Source organism: Thalassophryne amazonica, chromosome 2 (genome assembly GCF_902500255.1).
Source record: "Thalassophryne amazonica chromosome 2, fThaAma1.1, whole genome shotgun sequence".
NCBI classification, from domain to species: domain Eukaryota; kingdom Metazoa; phylum Chordata; class Actinopteri; order Batrachoidiformes; family Batrachoididae; genus Thalassophryne; species Thalassophryne amazonica.
In genome coordinates, this window is record NC_047104.1 from 98,237,688 (window position 1) to 98,252,121 (window position 14,434).

General features: G+C 41.2%; 2 long non-coding RNA genes across 2 annotated transcripts in view; one reads left to right on the plus strand and one right to left on the minus strand.

Annotated features, from left to right (window-relative positions):
• Window positions 1-677: 677 nt before the first annotated feature.
• LOC117527868 overlaps window positions 678-14,434 on the plus strand; it is a 94,099-nt gene continuing 80,342 nt past the window's right edge. The window contains exon 1 of the long non-coding RNA XR_004565628.1: window positions 678-770. This is a non-coding gene — a long non-coding RNA (uncharacterized LOC117527868). The remainder of the gene's footprint in view (window positions 771-14,434) is intronic.
• LOC117527860 lies at window positions 8,878-10,048 on the minus strand. Its single transcript, XR_004565626.1, has 2 exons — window positions 9,190-10,048; window positions 8,878-9,013 (listed from the first exon to the last, which is right to left on the minus strand). It is a non-coding gene; the product is annotated as an uncharacterized LOC117527860 (long non-coding RNA).

Genomic DNA, 14,434 nt, shown 5'->3' on the forward strand with positions numbered 1-14,434 from the left:
CAACAGAGCCTGTAATGCCCACCCACTGTTCTCGTCATGCGAGGAGGATCCCATAATCCACAGTGTCAAAAGCAGCTGTCAAATCAAGGACCACAAACAACGCAGGATTTCCTGAGTCAGCAGTTACCATTAGATCATTAAAACTCTCAGCAGTGTAGAAGATCATTCTTCATGATGAAAATGGAACTTTAATCTGACATTAATCACAATGAATTGCTTTCACAATGGCAGCAAGACTACAGGATGACAACAAGTGGATTTCTGCAAGTCCCACAACTTTTAATAGTGTTAAACAGTTTAAACCTATGTTGTACATCAGAACTTATCAAGAGTGCCCAAGACTCATCAAGACACCACCAAGTCAATCCCAAGGACATGATACAGTTTGATCGTCATGGAGGTGCTCCTGTCAAAAATCCTGTATGTGGGATTTGGACTTAGAAGTGGCATGGACCAAAAGCATGTGGCACCAAAGTCTTATCAGATCTCACTTGAGCTACACACCTATGAAATATTTTGAACTAATATGCTGGGTAACATTTTCCACCACCACTACCACCACCATAACTTGCTGGTTTGTGTTCAGTCCTTCTTCAAAGAGCATTAAGGCAATTTGGTTTGGTTTTCCTTGTGATTCCTAGTGTTCTTCATGCCTGTAGGTAACTGTATGTCTTAAATGTGTTTCTTTTGTTCATAGTTCCTTTCCTGCTGTGTGTGAGGAAGACATGTAAACAGCGTGTGTTGTTGAGCAGAACTCATGTGACCCAAAGGTAAGTGGAACACAAAAGTCCCACTATATACCCCTGAGGAGCTCAATGAGGTGACACAAAGACTTTCACTGTGCAAGAACACTTGACAAACATGAACTCCTCAAACCCTAAATGAGTGAAGGGCGATTCAAAAAAAAATTTAAAAAATCATTGCACTTTTTCAACTTTGTCAAACAAGTATAATTTTTTCTGTCTTCATTTAAATTTGGTGAATAATACAATTCTCTGCTAATTGAAGAGACCAAAGCAGACACTGCATTCTGTTGTGGTTTGTCTCATCTACTACGTGTGTTCAACAAACTATAAATGCAGAATTTTACTTTTGTGAAGATGATCCATCCACTGTTTGTCATATCAAAATGCTGCTTAAACAGCATGATTATTGCACACGTATTCACTAGTCAATGTAGAATCCCACTCTAAAGTGTGCAGTTTCATCACACAACACAATGCCACATATGTCACATATTTGGAGGGAGTGTGTAATTGGCATGCTGACTGTGGGAATGTCCACCAGAGCTGATGCTCGTGAACTAAATATTTGTTTCACAACCATAAGCTGCCTCCAACTTTGTATATGAGATGACGGTGGTGATGGTGGACATAAAACTAGCCTCACAACTACAGACAACATGTAACCACCAGGACTGATAATGTAACCAGGACTGACACATCAGGATTTTGCACTGAATAAAGTTTTAAATAAATTGTTTCTTCAGTTTGAAATAAAATGACTTTTTATTTAATGTAGTTGATATTAGTGTGCAGTCAAGTAGCCCCAGAGCTCCGTTAGGTAAATCCATGATGATAAAAAATATTTTATTGTATTTGAAAGTAAAGCAAAACATTTTCTTTAAAACCTTGAGAGAACATTGTAAGCCTGTTTGTTAATTGCTACTGTTTATTTATTTATTTAAATCTGGCAGTTGATGGACTAACTGTAAAACGTTCTAGTTTTCTTTTTTATTCCCACTTTGTTTTATTTTGTGCTTTCTGTAATAAATATTTTGTGTTAATGGATGACAAAAACTGTTCAACGTGACACATGGTGATTTTTTTAAATGTACGGAAGTGCATTCTGAGGGAAACAGTGGTCAATGTGGCACCTTTCCTGATCTCATAATTACGAGAAAGGATCATAGTATATATATATATATCTTTAAAATGTATCCAATAGCATTGTAAAAATGAACTTGATTTGGTCACTTGATCTAGTTTTATTATTTGTTCCATTATATTTGTAATATCTATTTGCTCCTGTGTCAGATGATGCTTTACCAGAAAAGAAAAATTTCATTTGCGAAATAAATAAAAACAACTACGTACAATATCAAACATAGTACTTGATAATGCTTAAATTAAACAACAGCAATTCATCATGATTGAACTCTACTTTCTGCTCTGTTTTTTAATTATTATTATTTAAAGTGCTTTCCACTTTGATCTAACAGCTGAAATTGTTTTTATTCCATAAAATGACAGTTGAACGGTGACACGACAAGTTGTGCCACGTTCTGCTCCCTTCACACTTCAGCCAGTTGCTTCTCATTTACACCATCAGCCTTTTGCAGTGTTGTGCGTCGTTCCCAGGGGACTCGTGCTTTTGTTAGCTTTTCTGGAAACACACACGGCCTAATTGGTTGATTAGTTCAGATTGGCTGGCCTGTTAATTGAATAGCAATTTAGATTTGATGTCTCTAATGAAGATCAGAATTTACTATTTGGCACAGCTCCAAAGGTTTATTTCAGGGCTAGGACTCCAAAAAAGAAAAGGAAAAAAAGACAAAAGGAAACAGAATGAATCAGTGTCTCAGTGCAGCTTTGATAGAACATGAATGCATATAAGCTGTTAACATTTAAGATAGCAGAGCTCCCTGAAATGGAGCAGATATGCAAATTGGGGATAAGAAGGCTTACATCCCTGACAACTGCAACAATCATTAAAACCGAAGCAAAATTATTTTACAATGCCAGTATAACAACAGAGTGAGTGAGTGCATAGATGGCAGGCCTTAGCCTTTGTGCTGTTTCAAATCTGAGCCATTAGTTTGATTTCCTAAGAAATTATGGTGGTTCTTTTAATGTAAAAATTACAGAGATGGCAGAAGCAAGGGAGAAAATTACATTCTGAATAATAACCCATCACACATACGCCGACTGAGGCCGAATGGCAGAATGACACATCCGACCACAATCGGGAAATATTGACTTGTGGTCTGAAGACCAACAGAGGGCAGTCTGTGAGCATCTACATATTTGGTTCCATTCGCTCAGCTGTCCCGAGTGTGTTGCACATGTTCAGAACACTCTTGGTGCCATCGAGATGGAACGCACATCTGACAGCGGTCTATATGCAGTTTTTGCATCATCCAGTCACAGTCTACATATTCTGACGGCACCAAAACAGCATCTGAAATGACCTGATCATGGTTGATTGAGCTCATAGATCGTTCGGTCACAGCAAAGCCTGCGGCATGTTGTGGGATGTCCACCTCCACTGGACCCCGGCCAGGGAGGACGAAGGAAATGTTGATATGTAATAACATGTATGTGGCAGGCATTCATCATGTACAGTGGGTGTGAACAGCCCACAATCAAACCAAAGTACCGTGTGCCACTGCGCCTCTCTGTGGTCTCATGCGCAGTAATGTGTCATTGTGCATGTCAGGCACGGAGCTGAACGGATCTCAACACTGTAATATACATATTACTTGATCACCATCTAAACTCTGTAGGAGGTGTGACGTAGTGCCAGGCCATTACAATGTTATTAAAAATGAAACTCAACTCTAGCATGTAACTAGGACAGCGCAGAGGATCCAAACCACAGCCTGTGGTGAAAAGTCTCTCACCAGGCTGCTGTGTCCTGCAAATAACCACGCAAAAATTAAATCCCATTTGATAATCCAACTGACATCATGCTGCACAGACTTCGTTGTGCTCCTGAAGTAAACAAGAAAGAAAAAAGAAATTAAAGGTCGCTGGAAAGGCTGCGTCTGACACATGGTGTGACACTGCTGCAAACTTTCAGCAAAGGTGTCCAGTGGCACGTGCACCACGCGTGCATATGCACGCACGCCACGCACACCTGCACACCCACTTGTTGGCTCATGCAGACACACAGCTGAGTGGTAATTTCAGCCTCATGTGTGTGCACACTTGTGCACATGTGCGTGTGAGGAACACAGCGTTCCCTCCCACTCTGGTCCCGTGTTTGCCATCCAGACGTTTGGAGTTCGGGCAGTCTTCAGCGCCTTTTATGGGCGTCTGACAGCAGTCTGTGTCATCTACATGCACTTTGGATGCCATCCTGCAGGTGTCGACGAGGTAATTTGGATGCGTTCTGACACTGCTGACCACGCCTCTTTCCCTCCGACTGTGTCCGATGATGGTAATATTTGTCGTTTCGGCCTGGTTCCTGCACATTCTTGCTATGTGTGACGGGGGCTTAAGTGTTGTTATCCATGGTGGGTGAAAGCAAAATGTCAGTATGCAATTTATTATTAAGACACCTTGTGCTCTAAGAGAATATGATAAAATTGTTATAAAATCTCTTGATTTCTCATTTATTCAAACATCAAAACCCTCCACATATTTCCAGAGTTACAGATTGACATTTATTGGTGTACATGAATATTAGTTAATTAATTAGAATATGTAAACTGGTTTTGTACATACGTATGTAACAGTCCAAACTAAAGTTTAGGTGTTATTTCAAATTCCTCTGCAAATAAGCAAAGTGCGCATCTCGGGCTGCGCAGTGCATTATGGGTATGCTAAATTTTTTAGCTACCAATCCACATTCAAAGACGGCGGAAAACAGCGAGGAGTGCTATGATTTGGACCGCTGGAAAGTTAACGATTTAAAGTGTTTTTTGTAAGCTCCGCAGATTGCCTGTTACAACCAGGACTGCGTACGGCAGTAGAGCGAAACGGAAAAAAGAGCTGACTGCCCTTGTGTGTGCTGCATCGGTACAGAAACTACCGTTGGTGCCGACAAAGGAGGAAAAGAGAGCTGCTGTTGAAAGCGATTACCGGTCCTTGTTGATAGTTGAAGACAAACAAATTTCTGACCCCTTGAAGGCAACTGACGGATGGTTAGACGCAGTCCAGGGTCTGAAACTGTGGATAATGCAGAATATTTGCAAAGCAGGGATGAGAACTCGCTACTCCGCCGGCTTCATAATGACGACAATGAAGTTGGGTCTCACATATAATGTCTTTGGCGTCACGTTTGTTTTGATAAGTTGTATGTGCATGCATGCAGTTTGTTTATAGAACATGTCAGTATTACAATATTACGCACCACGTCATTCATGGCGCGACATTACAGTCATAAGCCGATGGACAAAAACTGCGCCATCAACCACATTATAATTCTGCACGGTTTCAGGATATTGACAAAATAAATGTGTACAAGAACCTTACAATTTTAGTCCGTCTTTTACGTCCGTCTGGTTCTTCTTTCCGTCTTTGGGTGGACTCGGCGGAGCCTTGCAATCATGTGTTTTCAGCCACCTTTCAAGCCTATAAATTCCGTTTGAGCATTTGAAAACAGCACAGTGCGCACCTGTCATTATTGTATGCATCGCTTAAGGCTTAAAGCCTTTGAAACAATCCTTGTAAGCCTTAACTTTCACAGTCCTCAAACACTACCGTATACGAAAATCAATGGTAGCAGTGTGTGTTTGGTAGCTGGAATTTTTGACCTGTTTGACCCACGCATGCGCAGATGCGTTGCGCACTTCGCTTATTTTGGTTGGGTTTAGGGCAGACTGAAGTGTGAATCAACAGATTTGTCAACCATGACTTAAAATCTGAAGTTGGGTTAGGTTGAGAATTGAGATTTAATGGTACTTTTATCTTCACTTACTCATGCATTTAGTTATCTTTCACTCACCTTTATATTCAATTTGTTTTAGATTAACTTACTTTTTGTTAGCTTTATATGGAGTTTGCTTATGTTCAATTAGATTTCTGATTAAGTAGCTATATATTCATTTAGTTAAACTGAATTAGCTTTTGGTAAACTTTATATGGTGTTAGCTTAATTGGCTTTATGTTTAAGTAGTTGTATAAACTGTCTTTGCTTTTAATTTGTTAAAAAAAAAAAACACATGTAAAATTCACCTACAAACAAATTACAGAGGTTAACACAATGTGTAAAACACACTTATTTCCAGTCTGGTCCTCTTGATGAAAACAAATAATGATAATACAAGATATTGTAAATACAATGTAAAAGAACAGAAATACATGAAATGCAAAATATAAAATGCAAGAATAAAAATTATTTTAAAAAAATGTGTATTTGGAAAACATAGCAAACAAAATAAACATAAACACCAAATATAACAATTAAAAATCTGTTAAACACATTTATGGCTGGTTTTGTAATTTACTCCATGAAGTGATTGAGGTAGACTATGCCACACACCCAATACCCATGTACATAAAAGAACTCTTTCCAAAACTCTGTACTCTCAGTATTATGCATAATGCATCACTGCCTCTTGTTCTGTAATTATGCTGATTACAGAACAATTTAATATTACACTTGAGGAACTCTGGGGGCATGCCATTTGCAATATGGTGCACATGACCAAATTTTAGTTCCTAGGTTCAGCAGGCAATGCACTGGCCATACTGAGTTGTTCCTATTCAGCTTGTGTTCTTGAAGGACCATTAAAAAAAAAAAAAAAATCTATTATGATATTGTTTTGCATGACCTGCAAAATCTCTTTGTACTTCTTTGTGCGACAGCTATACCCAGCTGAACAGGTGTAGTCAGACCAGACACTACCAGATTTTCAGTTCTAAAATTAAATTTCCCAGTATTTCTGTAGAAAAATGTATGTTTATTAGAGGTTTTGTCAACAATCTTGAAGCAATACCATCACCAGATAAAGACTGATCTAGTGCTACCCTCAAAGATGTGTCACTTCCATCCATTACTCCTGACTCTGATAGCATTCATCATGTGTATCCACTTTTTCGAAGGAAGCAAGATGGACCCTGATTTACCTCAATGTAATGATAGATAACCTATTCTGAGTTAATGGCTCATGCAGAGACTGGAATTCCATACTCAAAGTATTGTCTATCTGATTAGGCAGCACGGTGGCTTCATGGTTAGCACTGTTGCCTCATAGCAAGCAGGTCATGGGCTCAATTCCCACCTGTGGCCTTTCTGTGTGGACTATGCATGTTCTCCCTGTTTGCGTGGGTTTCCTCTGGGTTCCTCCCACATTTAAAGACACGCAGGTTAGGTGAATTGGAAACTTTATAACTGTCCAGGTCTCCCTTGCAAAAGAGATCTCCATCTCAATGGGACTAACCTGGTTCAATAAAATAAACTCTTAAAGCTGTGTCATCCACATACAGTAGTAGTTTGCACTTCACTGCTGCCTTCACATCATTTACACATATCAGTTATCAGATTTGGTTAGCTTTAAATGGAGTTGTATGTGTTAGCTTTATTTTTAAGTAGCATTAAATACAATTAGTCTTAGATTTAGTTGGCTGTTGGATAACTTTATGATCAATTAGATTTATACTTGGTTTATATTTGATTAATTTTAGATTTAGTAAGCTTTCACTTAGTTGTTAAGTTAGTTTTATGTCCTTTGTACTCAGTTATCTTTCAAGTCAATTTTATGATCAGGTAGCATTCTGCATATTTTTTAATTAATATTTATTGGTATTACATAGGGCAGCACAGAGGTTTAATGGTTAGAACTGTTGCCTCACAACGAGAAGGTTGTGGGATCACTTCCCACCTGGGACCTTTCTGTGTGGAGTATGCATGTTCCCCATGCTTGTGTGGGTTCCATCCAGGTGCTCCAGCTTCCTTCCACATCCCAAGACATGCAGGTTAGGTGAATTTGAAACTAAGTTGACCATAGGTACGCATGGGGGTGTGAATATGTTTGTCTTTCTATATGTGGCCCTGCAGTCTCTTTTGTCATCATTCTGCTCTGTGCACCTGATCCTGTGAGGCAGAATAGGTCCTGCTTAGTACTTGGCTTGGATATTGTTTGGGAATACCATGTTTCTCCATGTTGATCTGGAGTTGTGTCAGGAAGGGCATCCAGCATAAAAAAAATCTGCTAGTTTCCATTGCAGACCTGGACACCTGAAAGACAAATGCAAATGCATTCTCCTCCAGTCCACTTCAGAGATTTCTACATCAATGTCATGAGACTGCATCAACCTGTTTTTTGTGACCATCCTTGAGAATTCAGTGATCCTGTCTATGGCCTTGGAAATGATCTAGAACTCTCTTTTAAAGGTTGGCAGAGGTGTTCTACACAGTGACTGTTTACGTGCTATCAAACTGTATCTCCAACTACGAGTAGTTAGTTTTAAACTACTTCAGTTTTTCAGTTGGCTTCATAGCATATCTATATATCATGGTATTAAAACAACGAAGCCGGTACTCACATTGTGGGTTAGTAAGGGTTTAAATTTGTATGCACATTTTCAAAACAAAGTATGTTGCACAAATTTAAAGTATTTGTACATTTTGTGTCAACCTGAAGGATAAGTGCTGCCTCAATCTGGTAGTCATCACTAATTATGAAGTAATTGTGACATTTAATGTGTTCTACAGTTTATTAAACAAATTGCATTTAAATCCTTTCCGAATTTTCTTTCTTTTGTTTCAGTTGTAAGTTGACAGAGAAGTGAATCTGTAGTGTGTCTACACCAGATCTCCACAATGAGTAGCACGATTCATTATTTTCCCACGTCACTTGACTGGGAATGTTCCTGCACATCTACAACTATTCACAAACAAGTCAAAAAATAAATAAATAAATAAATGCAAGCTTGGTTTCCTTTTTGATATTTTCCGTTCTATGTGGCTTCAGGCCTTGAATTCACCATCCATGGTTGTTCTTGATTGGGTGAGTCATCCATAGAGTCAGAAATAATCCAAATAAAAAATAAAAAAAATTTTAGAAAATTTTAAATCCAGCTGAATAAATTGCCAAATATGTGTCCAACATCCAAAAGTCTCTTATATCCACATCAAAGCTGCGCTGTAGACGTTTTGCCACAGGTGGCACAAATCAACTTTGAAACAATCCAAAATGTTCCTTCCTCCTTGGATGTTTGTATCCATGGTGCAGGATAATCCTTTGCTATGAGTCTTCTCACTTGTTTCTTCATAAAATTGTAGTTTGGATTTGACCATGAACACAACAAGGCCTTCTCACTCCCATGTAGTCATGAAGGCAGATCTTGGTGGGAACAATCAACATCAAACAATCAGTAACAAATAAGGAAGAGCAGCTGACGATTTATGTTGCAGAACTTGCAAGTATCCCACCATCTGCACCCCCACCGCCCCTTTGCATCCTCATGCAGTCATGCAGACTCGTGCACATGCAAAGATGTGCCCCAAGGTGATACATACCAGGCCAAACTCTACAGGCGTCAGCGGTCATGTGGGGGGATTCACCCCTTTCTCGTACACATGCACATTTCTTTGCACGATTCCTTCATCAGTCACTTGCAGCGCATACTTTAAGCGGTAGTCATTAGTCGCTCGTACCCTCCCATCCTTAATGAGAAAGCAATTATCACAGGTTCCTCCCTAATCCCAGTGGCCTGGTAGCGTTGTCCAGAACCTGCCCACCTGCCTTCAGTTCTGCGTCTGCTCCTCTCTCAGATTCTCTTCCCTTGTACCTCTTCTCCTTTTCACTGTGGCTGCAGACTCTCTCTCTCCTTCTCCATCCTCTCTGCAGCCTTTCTCTTTCGCTCCTCCCATCTCTGAGCTCTAGGCTGCTCTGGGTTTTAGATGGATCACTCTCACAATGGTTGATCAATACAGGTATTGATCCACTGGCAAAATGTTTATAAAATCATTCTGGGCAGCTGCGGCGCAGCACGGAGAGGAGGTGGGGCGACAGGAGAACCGGTATGCCATCCCATTCGCCTACGAGAATGCCAGAATGAGCCTGATTGGCCATTTGTCTGCCCGCCTTGCCAGGAAGAGGGCTGGCACAGCCTGTGTTTCTTTGTCGCTGTTGCTTGGCGTGCCACAGCCCACCGCGGCTTACGCTGCTTAGCTTTACGAACCACCACAGCATCGCAGGCAGTTTACCCTTTTACTGCTTGGTCTCGATTCCAAGCAGTCATAGCCGCTCCCTCTGGTTTCACATCTGAAATTAATTTGCATAAATTAGGAAAATGCCGGCAATCCCAGTCTAACGATCTGCTGTCGTTTCATTCCCTCTGCACTCCGCAGTCTTAGCAGGAAGAGTGTCGCACACTGCCCTGATGCCCGCCGGCTTGCCGTGCATCGAACATGCCCACAGCCCAGACATGATCCAGGTTTAACATGCTGTGGCTTGGTTTCCAGCATGCTGTCGAGTCAGGAGGGAACAAGCAGTAGTCTGGGGACAGGACTTCCCCTGGCTCTCATTCCTTCCTCCCTGCTGACTCTCACACTTTGAAGCTTACTGTAAATGAAAACGCTCGGCTCAGTCTCTGTGCGGCAATCATTAGCAACATTAGCAGTGGCACGCTGACCACAGCAGGCTGCGGAGCCCTGTATACGCTGGAAAAACACTGCCACTCCTCTTGGAAGCGTTATTGACAGACCAGCTAACAAATGCTTCGGTGCTGCACAAGAAGACCGGAGTGGTTTATCAAAGGGTTCACACTCTAAAGAGAGGCCTTTGGTTGTCTTGTTGAGCGTTATGATGTATGAGATTCACACAGAGAAGATAATTGTAGTGTGGAGCACAGTGTAGTGTAATTTTTTCCAGCTCTTGTTGAACCAGACAAACATCTGTCAGCCATAAGGCCAGGCAGCCTGCATGACCTCGAGTCAACCTCACCCCTCTGGAGTATGTGGCTTCGTCTGTCCCCCGCCTCGTCTGGCACCAAACCAAGACCCAAGACACTGAGTGAAACCACATCATCTGAGTGCTCCATGGCCCTGTTGAAGGGTAGCATTAAATTGATGATTGGTGATGATACATATATGACAGTAGTTGACTAACTCTGCCAAAGCTGCAAAGCTGTCGCCACATTTGCTGCCTATCTATCAAGCCCTTCCCTTCCATACTTTTGCCAAAAATCGAGTTGACTGATAACCTTGATTTTTTTTTTCAGCATATATTTATGTCAGGTTAACATCAAAGTTGATTGATTTTAGGCACAGAAAGTCAAAGGTCAATGTCACTGAAATATACATACAGTTTTAATATTTTCCTAAATATTTTACTAAATTTTGATAACATTTACTTTTTGCTGTTGGCACCAAATGGTTAACACACCAGCTCTGTATTTGAGATAGTGTCAGATATCTATATAACCACATAACCACATTAGTTTTAGATCACTTGATGACCCTTTTTTAACTGAAATTCTTGAAAACACCAATGTCCATAGTACAATGTTTCACAATCCAGGTCTTTGGGACCCAACATACTGCACAGTTTCCATTTGCCCTTTAGTAATCTGTGGAAATCTGCTCAGTCAGCAGTTGATTAGCTGAACACACCTGACTGAGCTGATCTACTCTGATTAGTTCAGGGACGAATGGATAATGTGCAACACATTGGCTGCTGAGGACTTGGACTAGAAAATGCTGCCAAAGGATGAGATGTTTCATATCTGAGAGCACTCTGGACATCATCCAGAGGAGTTGCAGTGCACGGATTGATGGAAAATCCAGACAGCATAGGAAGCTATGAAAGTGGGCTGTGGTTGCCCTGAGGGTAGACAAGGAGGTATTTGACTTAGAGGAATCGAAACACTTTCTTTCTCCAATACTACACCTAGTCCCATTGCAATCATGGCAGTTGATGATTTTATCATAACAGATGTCTCTGTTGTATTGTCCGATTAGACTACTTTTGAACAGTTTTAAGGCTAGTCCTACTACTGGAATGTTAAACATATCCAGTCCAAGGAGTTCCATCCATCCATTTTCTTCCGCTTTATCCGGAGTCGGGTCACGGGGGCAGCAGCTCAAGCAAAGCCGCCCAGACCTCCCGATCCACACACACCTCCCCCAGCTCCTCCGGGGGAACCCCAAGGCGTTCCCAAGCCAGCCGAGAGATGTAATCCCTCCAGCGTGTCCTGGGTCTTCCCTGGGGCCTCCGGTCCATGCTCAGTCCAAGGAGTTCCATCGGCTTATTCATCAGTGATGTGTTATGGCTCCTACTCTGTCTGGAATTTGTGTTGGGTAAAGTTCTGTTATAATCTGTAAAACATTGACAATTGACTTGGGTTGGCTTTGTGCTGATCACTGGCACCAAAGAAGAAGGAGGGTAAGGTAATGTGCTAAATGTACACTCAGTCATTTTAAAGAGTTGATTTACATTTACTGAGGTAAACATGCACATGTGGACATCCATAGGGATTCTCTCAATGCTACCAGACACTTTTTTTCACTTGTTTGGTGGCAATAAAAAGTGGTTTACTTGGATGGTTTTACCCTGCGCTGTACCATTACACCATATAGCTGTTTATCCCAAGACTGTGTTAGCACGCTAACACAATACTGGACTGATTATCATTTTTGCTCCAAGTTGAACCCAACAAACATCTGGAAATAAGGCTCATGTTGAAAAATCCCAGAGTTCCCCTTGAGCAAAATTGCTTGAACTGTACATATACCATTCTTGCTACTTATGTTAAGATGCCCATCACCAAGAACAATGATGATTTCAGTGTCACAAGGTCTAAGGTGAAGTTGATTTGGAAGTTTTTTTATTTAACCACAAATTGCTTGTGAATGCAATAATTTCTGCTTTACATATCAGAATGTGAGAAAACTTAGCATGTTTGTTTGGTATGCATTTTTGAAAGATTAAAAGCAAAACAAAAAAAGAAAACCTTGTTGACTCTGGACTCAGAAAGTCATAGGTAAAGTACTGTAGCTCAGTGAGTAAGGAGTTGGGTTACCAATATGTAGACCTCAGTTTGATTCCTGGTCAAACTACCTGTCGATGCCCTTGGACAAGACGCTTTATCTGAATTGTCTCAGTTCATCCAGCTGTACTGGCCTTGGGTGGGGAAGTAACCTGCATTGGACTGGTGTCGTGTCAAAGGACAGTTGTAGACTTTCAGCTGCTCATTCTACAGAATACAGGGATAAGTATTAACACAGTGGGCCTTTGGGACTATATATCTTCTAATACAGGAGGGTCATTTCTTGGTAGATGCCTGTTTTTAAAAAAATAACTGCTTAGTTTTTGTTGGCAAGGACGTAATACAAGTTTCCTCCAATAGCTGACTAATCCTAGAGCTGATCAGTGTGTACATGCAAGCACACACAATTTCACACCTATGAAACATCACTGGAGAGTCCTAATTACCCTGAAACATTCACGGCTGGCCACAGCTCGTTCATTACCAAAATGTGTTGTAATGCCTCGTCATGTCTGTGGTTGGAGAGCGGCGTGTGGCTGGTAGCCTCCACTCTACCAGATGTCTTCTACCTGTCTCACATTAGAGAGGCTCAAGACATTCACTCTCCCTCTACCTTTAGCCGCTCCTTTCTTTTGATCACTTCTTTTCTCTTTATAAATTCATAAATTCATTTTGACCTCCTTCATCTTTATTTCTTCCCTCCTCCCCATCCCATTTTCACCTTGCGTTCCTTCTTCCACAAACCACGGTGTCACTAAGAGTGTGTGTTATTTATTTCATCTGAATGCAGGGTGCTCTTTGGTGCATGCTTCTCACAAAAATCAATTTCAGCTCAGACAGCATATCCAAACAAAGCGCTGCACTCATTTCAGCGAGGGCGTAGATGTAACACATCTCTCTCATTTTCTTCCTCCTGCTCTTTTACTGGAAGACATTTTCTTCGCACTGTTGATGCCATTATGTCAATCACTGCAGACACGTGGTGATGTGTGACTGCAGCTGCTAAATGAATCATGGCAAGCAATAATCATTAGAGACTAGAGAGAGTTTAGATCTGTTAATGCTTGTTTCACTTTTGTTGCATATGACTGTCAACTGTGAGATATTCCCTTTTATTCAGCCTGGTGGCTATGAGAGGTGTTATCAATGACTGGAGTTTGTTACTCAGCATTCCTTGTCCTCGCTGCACGTGTGCGGACAGCAATGCTTTATGAATGAAAAAGAAGCCTCTCGCTGCCAGCTCTCCGGTATCCTTTTCTCTGCCAGCCATCCTCTTTGTACAGTTGAGACCAACAGTAAATACAACCGCTGGATTGGCCTCTTTCCTTGCTCTGCTTTTATTGATTTCAGCCAGACACAGAGGCAGACAGAAAGAAAGGGCCTTTTCAGGAAGAAGTTAAATGGTCAAGTAGCGGGTGGAGGGTGGCTTTCACCACTTTATTGACGAGGTGGAAAAATGTCACTATTATGGAGGTCCTTGCAGCAGATAGCGAGCTGATTGGATGAGTGCCCCCAGGTCAGAGTGGAGCACGTTCCCCCTGTAGCCAAACAAGAGCAAATAAAAGGGCAGAGGCATTCGCTTGAACTGGAGGTGAGGTTTCTGTCTGCCAAGCCTCTCTTTAGGCAGGATGTCTCTGATGCTATACGGCAGAGAGCTTTGAATTCAGACCGAACATTGATCTTTCTCAGCTGTCTTTTCAAAGCATTGTGCGTTTGCTGTTGTGTCTTCTGTGGTATATTACAATATTATGTAGCACTGTTAAGGTATGTTT